The 8,192-nt window shown below is 50.8% G+C and overlaps 1 long non-coding RNA gene across 1 annotated transcript; it reads left to right on the top strand.

The window, feature by feature from the left end:
* The first annotated feature begins 3,713 nt into the window (after window positions 1–3,713).
* LOC140902525 (uncharacterized) lies at window positions 3,714–7,897 on the top strand. The gene is made up of 3 exons (XR_012156083.1): window positions 3,714–3,798; window positions 5,502–5,637; window positions 6,702–7,897. It is a non-coding gene; the product is annotated as an uncharacterized lncRNA (long non-coding RNA).
* The last annotated feature ends 295 nt before the right edge of the window (window positions 7,898–8,192 follow it).

The following is an 8,192-nucleotide window of genomic DNA, read 5'->3' on the forward strand; positions in this document are numbered from 1 at the left end:
CAAGATTAAGGGGCACCCCAGTCTCCACAGACCATCCAGCTCCCTCCCGCACCCTAGTTCCACTCACCCCTACACCTGCAGAGTGGGGGCCTAGCACCAGGCTCTCCTACCGTGCAGCCTGGATTCCTCACGGTTTGTGACTCGGAGCCTCGGGAAGCGGCATGCATAGGAATGTGAGCGCAGAAGTAATCGCTAGTAGGGGCTGTTGCGGGGAGATGCTGTCTCAGAAACCCCAGCACCAGCATCCTGCCGACTTCCTCTCTCTCTGGCTGGGGCTGCCTGTGGCTTCCTTGCAACAGAGGCAGGCTGCATCTTGCTTGTGGGGCTGGAAATAGAACCCAGGAGTCCGGGTCTCTGAGCCCTTTTACAGCTCACTCTCCTCCCAGAGCTGGGACAGAGCCCAGGAGTCGTGATTACCTGCCTCCAGCCCCCACTCTAATGCACTAGACCCTGCTGCCTACCCAAAGCCAGGGACAGAACCCAGGAGTTCTGGTGTGACATTGCACTCCATATGTTTATGGAAATATGCTTATGAGTGTGAATATAATGTAACTGGAATACGCTTTATGCAAAAGGTCTCTTGTAAGGTATCATTACAAAGTTTATAATCTGCTGAGTGTGGTTATCCTATTTGTATGAATGTGCCATTCTTGTATCTGAAGCTAGAAATAGGAAGTATTACTCTGAAGTCCTATTGTAATTATGCAAAATGTGGGCCATTAATGGTGGTTTAGAATCTTGATGGCTCCCACTGACCAGGAAACTTGGTTGTAAATGGCTCTGTTTACCTGTAAGCCTTCCTGTGAGTCAGACCAGAAAGAATGGAGGCTTGGGGGGTCTCACAGGACATGTGACCCTGTCACCTGGTACTCGAATCCACCTTAAACCTGGTGCCTTTCCATTTAGAAGGAGGGGTGGGGACCCAGAGAGAAAAAGGTTCCTGCCTTGTTCCAAAACCATAAGAGGGGATGGAACAGAACAAAGGGGGCTGCAATCATGAGAACTACTAGTTACCACCTGAGCTGGAACTAACAAGGACTGTACCAGGGGAGAGGATTAGGCCTAGACTAGGAAGGAGTCTGGTCTGTGAAAGAAGCTCCTTGGAACATCTCTGAGGGTGAGATTTACCTGTATTCAGTTTCTTAAATGTATTAGGCTTAGACTTATGTGTTTTGTTTTATTTTGCTTGGTGACTTACTTTGTTCTGTCTGTTATTTCTTGAAAGCACTTAAGTTCTACTTTTTATACTTAATAAAATCACTTTTATTAATTAACCCAGAGCAAGTGGTTAATACCTCGGGGAGCAAACAGCTGTGCATATCTCTCTATCAGTGTTATAGAGGATGGACAATTTATGAGTTTACCCTGTCTAAGCTTTGTACACAGTAAAATGGATTTATTTGGGGTTTGGATCCCATTGGGAGCTGGGTGTCTGGGTGCTGGAGATAGGTGACCTATGGAGTAGTTTTTGGTTAAAGCCTGCAGCTTTGGGGGCATGGCCCAGACCTGGGTCAGGGTTGCAGCAGGCTGGTGTGTCTGGCTCAACAAGACAGGGTTCTGGAGTCCCAGACAGTCAGTGGAAAACAGGCTCAGAGGTTCAACAGGCTCAAATTCAGCACATCAGGTGACAGTCTCAAGGGGGTCTCTGTGACGGAACCCGTCACAGTGGTGTAGTCGAACAGGCTATGTGCATAGCTGATTGCTTTGACACAATGGTAAGGATTTTAAGTGAGTTTTAAGTGTGTTGGCTGGAGAATAGACAAAGCGGTTACCAGTTTATTTTCTGTTTGCTTATTTTGGGTAAGGGAAATAGGGACAGAAAAGTAAGAGTGAAACTCAGAAGAAGCTAGAACTGCACCAGTTGCAAGTTGTTAGGAAGGAAAGAGAGAGCCAGCAAGTCCTTGAGTTCAAAGACAAAGAACTTGAGGCCCAGAAACAGAGTCAAATCAAAGTACAAAAAGCTGCCCACCAGCTAGATCTGGAGTTAAAAGACAGAGAAATACAGGCCCAAATTGAGACCCAGAAGCATGAACTGGCTGTAATGGAGTGGAAGAGGTGCACAGAGACCTGTATCCCAGTCATAAATATAGAGGGAAGAGTAGCCTAAAATTCCTCCTTGGCAGCTGTACTAAATTACCTTACCTGTAAGGGGATAAACAGTTCCATAACCTAGTTAGCACCTGACCAAAAGGACCAATGAGGAACGAAGATACTCTCAAATCCGGGGAGGTGGGGGCGGGGAGAAGGGGGCTTTCTTTTTGGTTCCCTCTCAGGACAGACAGAGAAGCCAAGCAGGTAAAACATCTCCTGAAAATATACCTGGAATTTACTATGTAAAATTACAGCAATTGTAAGTAAAGGCAAGGAAATGCGTTAGGTTATCTCTTGTTTTAGCTTGTGAATTTTCCTATGCTACAAAGGTAGTTTTATTCCTGTTTTTGTAACTGAAACTGAGCCAGAGGGGAATCCTTTATGTTTAAATCTTTTTATTACCCTGTAAAGTTACCTTCCATCCTGATTTTGTGGTGTGATTCTTTTACTTTTTCTTTATAAATAAAGTTCTTCTTTTAAGAACCTGATTGATTTCGGTGTCCTGAAGACAAAGGGTCTGGTCTGTGCTCACATTGGGAACTGGGTGCTGGAGACAGGTGACTTGCTGAGTTGTTTTTGTTTAAAGTCTGCAGCTTTGGGGGTGTGGAGCAGACCCGGATCTGTGTTGCAGCAGGCTAGCGTGTCTGGCTCAACAAGGCAGGGTTCTGGAGTCCCAAGCCAGCAGGGAAAACAGGCTCAGAGATAACTTCAGCACCTCAGGCGACAGTCCCAAGGGGATCTCTGTGACCGAACCTGTCACACCTGGCTCTGAGACCCTCTACACCTCAGTCTCCTCCTAGAGCTGTGGATGGAACCCAGGAATCCTGGCTACCTGCCCCCGATCCCAGCTCTATCCCTTTATTACTGCTTTTTGCAGTCCTACAATAATATTTGAACGCTAGCAGCTCACACCTCTTATTGTATTGAACACGCTGCAGACACTAATCACTCACCTCGAGCTGAGAGGCAGCCGCCTCCGGGGTGGGGCAGCTGGGGAACAGCCGCACAGCGACACTGTCCAGGGGTTGTTCACCTGGAGCTGAGATGCGTCCACCTCTGGGGTGGGGCAGCTGGGAACAGCGCACTGGAACAGCAGATGCCTGGTTAGGACGGCGAGCGAATCCCAACTCCAATGGGAAGAGCCGGATGTGTGCGGAGACCTGCCTGGCAGGGAGCAGGTGCAAGTGTCAGGGCGAGGGCTGGGGTGAGATGTGAGATTTCAAGACAGGAAGGGGAAGTCAGTTTGTGAATCTGGCCCTAGCCCGTCTTGCACAAGCTGGTTCCAGTCCTGGAGATCTCGGGGCCATTGATGCAAGACGGAGATTGTCACAGACACAGGCCAGCTCCCACCGACAGCCGGCTTCCAGCCCCCACGTGGGAAGACTGGCTGGGGGTGGGAGGAATGGGGCATGGGGCCTTTCCCCTCCAGGGGGTGCTGGCTCCGATCTGCCCCAGGGTGGGACACTATCTGGCTCCACAGTGTGGGAATGGGATTCGGGGTCCTTCCCCGCTACGGTCTCTCAGCAGGGGACACACCAGCAGATCGGAGCCGGTCCACTGAGCGCAGATGTTTGCTTTCTGTCTCTCGGTTCCTCAAACGCCTCACGGGTCACTGAGTCTGGGGATTCCCTTGTGAATTCCCGGCTGGATCAGGAGAGGCAGCTGGATTCCACGGCCTGCCACAGACTCCATCCTTCGACTTAAGAGGTGAGACACAGCTCTGAATCTGGCCTGGGTCCTGGGGGCTGTTTACACAGGGACCTCTCCCCGGCGTGGAGATGTGGCTGCCTCTGGGGTGGGGCGTGGGGGCTGTTTATACAAGGACTCCTTGCCCGGTGTTGAGATACACAAGGGTTTGGGAGAAACCGATAACTAAAAGAAACACAGGAACCCCTAGGGGCATTGGGACCAGCCCCAACGGCTGGGCCCTTTCGAGTCTCCCACCCCAGCCAGACCCTGGCCCGCTCTGTCCCAGGCCAGCGGCACGTCAGCTCTGCCCCCCTGCGTGTGGGCACCGGTGGCTGTGCTGGGAAGCTGGTCGCTGAGTGGATCTTGCACAACAGGAAGTTTCCAATGGGTGAGTTGGCTTCATCGGCGAGAGCCGCAAGTGTGACAAGGCGGGGTGTTTTGTTTTGTTTTTTCAATGGCTTGCATGCAGAGGGTGTGGGACTCAGTTTCCCTGGGTGTTACTGGTTTAACGAGGTGGTGGGAGAGGGAGTTTGTTGGTACAGAGGGCCCAATGGCCTGGAGAATGGATACCCCAGTGACTGGTGACCTGATAAGCGGGAGGCCGAGCTCGGGAGTCACAGCTGGTTCTGGCCAGCGGGAGGACAATGGGCTGCGGGGAGAGGACCCCGGTGACCTGACCAGCCGGTTCCAGACAGAGGGGAAACAAAGGATGGATGAGAGGAGAGGCTGGGAGAAGAGGGGCCCAGGCAGCCTGTCTACCTGGGACAGAAGACACAGGACAGAGGTGGGGCTTGGATGATGGTGATGTCAGATGCCCAGCTGGAAGGAGGGGGTCTCTGGGCTAGGAGGAGAGAGCAGCCAGAGCCCACCTGGAGGTGGGACAGATCTAGATGTACGGTGCTGAAGGAGGCCAAGCCTGAGGCCCTGAGAGTTTCCTGTGCTGGGTTCAGATGCTCAATAAACCCCCCTGTGTTACGCTGGCTGAGAGTTGCTCCAGGCTAGAGAACAGGGCGACATTATTCCCTCGGGGAGTGGAGGTCCCGGGGGTCCAGAGCGAGTGGACTCCCTGAGTGGGTCCATGGCGAGAGACAGGTGTGCTGAAGCTCAGAGAGGTGCGGTTCCAGGAAGTGGAGTGGCTTGACCCCCGAGAAGGGCTGTCGCACTGAAGGGGTTTCCTCCCAGGGACCGTACGGAGCCGACAGAGAGCTCGAGTCCTGTGAGTCCGTGACAACTGGTCCCATTGAACAGTGGGGTGCAGCTGCTTGGACATAGGTCCCCAGCCAGTGGGGGAAGGAGAGAGCCCGGGGCAGATTCCTGCTGGGACTGTGGCTGCCAGGTCTAGTGGGTTAGAACTTGCTGCGCTGGATTCATGCGGATCAGGGCAGACCCCTGGTCGCTGGGGTAAGCTCCGGGGCAGGAACCCCGGGGCCCGGGCCGGCCCCTAGTTTGGTGTGTTACATTCTGCCTCTGGTTAATCACTATTTGGTTTCCGACTCTTTTTAGTTAGCTGCCCAGCAGGTTTCCCTCCGTTGCTGTTAAATAGATGCCCCACCTGGAGGTGGCCACATCTCAGTGCCAGCCGGGGAAGGGATCCCTATATAAACAGCCCCCACTCCCCACCCCAGAGGTGGCCGCATCTCAGCGCTTGGCGACGGATCCTTGTTCATTGTACTGAGCTCAGTATTTGACTCATGTTTTTCCTGGGTCTTGGGAATTACCAGGTTCAATCAGACTCCAGAAAAAAGAGATTCTCTCGGAAATCTTGGAGCCCCAAAGTTGCAATCGAAACCTGACATGACTGGTAACATGAGGATCCTGGTAACTGTGGTCCGTCTCTTATTGCTATGCTCTTTGAGGGTAAGTGTTAATTGCCAGTCATTATCTGTCTGTCTATCCCTATACACCCCCTCTATCTATCGATCGATCGATCTCTGTTAATTCAAATGTCCATTTTTTTCTGTACCCTGAAGATATTTTAAATCATGGGAGGTGGGCCTGGTAATTGAAAAATTTGGGATTTTGTTGTGTGAAAAATTCCTAGCCAATGAATTTTTTCCAGTGACCATTTGTTTTAAACGGCCGACGTCTCTGTGAAACATTTGGAAAACCCCAAAGTCTCGCTGTGATTATTTTTTTAAGAAACAGAGAGATTTCCACAAAACATTTATTTTAAAAAACAACCAAAATTTTGTGCAGTAATTTTAATACGAACAAAACATAATTAACATTATTATATAAAATAGATTATGTATATACACTCTCCCTCTCTCTCTCTCTCTCCATAGTAACATAAAAGTCGGCATAATTAGATACTCTCTATATCAGGGGTGGCCAACTTGTGGTTCCGGAGCCCCATGCGGCTCTTCAGACGTTAAGATGCGGCTCCTTGTACAGACACCGACTCCGGGGCTGGAGCGACAGATGCCAACTTTCCAATGTGCCAGGGGGTGCTCCCTGCTCAGCCCCTGGCTCTGCCACAGGCCCCGCCCCCTCCCCTGAGCCTGCCGTGCCCTTGCTTCTCCCCCCGAGCCTCCTGCATGCCCCAAAACAGTGATCGGGAGGTGCAGGGAGGGAGCAGGTGAGCTGATGGGGGGCTGCTGGCGTATTACTCTGGCTCTTTGGCGATGTACATTGGTAAATTCTGGCTCCTTCTCAGGCTCAGGTTGGCCACCTGAGTATACACCTATATACTGTGTATGTGTATGTATATATATATAATAACATTATAGTATAATACATATATTCAGATATAGAGATTGAGGTATATATCTACATAAAATAATGAACATAATTGATTAGCATTTCTCCAAAGACTGAACACTTGCTCACGTGCTAAGACCTTGTATGACTTTGTGTAATTGCGCCTTCCGGTGGATCCCTCCAGAACAGTCTATTCCTCCTGCCCCATCTCTCCCATGCAGGATTCCTCCACGTTCAGGCCGCAAACCACCCCTGGATTGGAGAGGGGATCTGTCTTGATCCATGGAGCAAGCGGACGTCTTCTGGGGGAAAACCATCGCTGCCACCATCCTCTACAGGGAGTTGTTGGAGGAGGCGTGGGGCCACTTCTGGTTGCTGGGGGACCTGGAGAAGGTGGGCTGCTAGCTGGGCATCGAGGATGTGACAGATGGGGACAGGGGCTGCAATTATCTGCACATCACCAGGGCAAAATCATTCCAGCACAGCTAGGGAGCAACACAGCCTGCACTCATCATCACGGGTATCCCACCGCTGCCACCTGAGCCAACCAGTCCCCTGCCCTGCGGCAGATTGGAGCCGGCACCCGTAGAGGGGAAAGGCCCCGTGTTCCATTTCCCACCTCCCTGACTCAGCCAGACCCCTACTCCGGGGCTGAATTGGAGCTGGCGCCCCCTAGAGGTGAAAACCAAAGGCCTCATCTCCCAAGCGAACACCCATCCTCTCCTTGGTCTCGCAGAGCTGACGGAGCAGCTGGTGCTGGGGGTTCCCGAGGTGCTGCTGCCCGGCAGCCGATGAACATAACCTGCCAGGCTCCAGGGAACTGCTCCAGGACCCCTCCCCAGATCACCTGGATGAGAGGGTTCAGCTCCAGAGACAGGGATCTCTCAGTCTCCCTGGCGAACAGCAGCATCTCCTACAGCTCTGTGATAAATGAGGTAGCTTTCCTTCATGGACAGCCAGCCAGTTAGCTGTAATATCTCTCTTGGTAGCTGTTCTCTGCTTGCTTTACCTGTAAAGAGTTAAAAAAGTCCCCCAGGTAAAGAAAAGGACACCAGAGCAAAAGAGCCAATGGGAAGGCGAGACCTTTTTAAAATTGGGAAGAAAGCTTTCCCTTTGTGGCTTGGTTGCTCTTCTCTGGAGTAGAAGGAATGCTGTGTAAAGTTTGAACCAGACATAAAAATCATCAGATCGTATCTAGAACTACTTTTAACAACCCAAATATGTAAGTAAGTTAGGAATGTTTGGAAAGACGCAATTAGGTTTATTTCTGTTTATTTTTTAAGGCTTGTGGACTCCTCTGTGCTAAACCCCAGATGCTTTTGTTGGCTTGTAACCTTTAAGGTGAACCCCCAAGAAAGCTAGTTTGGGTGCTTGATTTTTGGAATTGCTCTTTTAAAATCTAGCAAAAGCCTAAACTCCAGATGTATTTTCTTTCTTTTCGTTTTTAATAAAATTTAAGTTTTTTTTAAAAAACAGGATTTGGATTGTTGTGTCCGAAGAGGTTTGGGTCTACGCTGTTTGATTAGCTGGTGGCAACAGCTAATTTCCTTTGTTTTCTTCTCAGCTCTTCCCCGGAGGGTGGGTAAAAGGGCTTGAGGGTATCCCACAGGGAGGAACTCCCAAGTGCTCTTTCCTGGATCCAAAGGTGTTTTTTTTTTGCATTTGGGTGCTGGGAGTGTTTACCAAGCCAAGTCAGAGAAAAGCTGTATTAA

This window comes from Lepidochelys kempii, chromosome 24 (assembly GCF_965140265.1).
Source record: "Lepidochelys kempii isolate rLepKem1 chromosome 24, rLepKem1.hap2, whole genome shotgun sequence".
Lineage (NCBI taxonomy): Eukaryota > Metazoa > Chordata > Testudines > Cheloniidae > Lepidochelys > Lepidochelys kempii.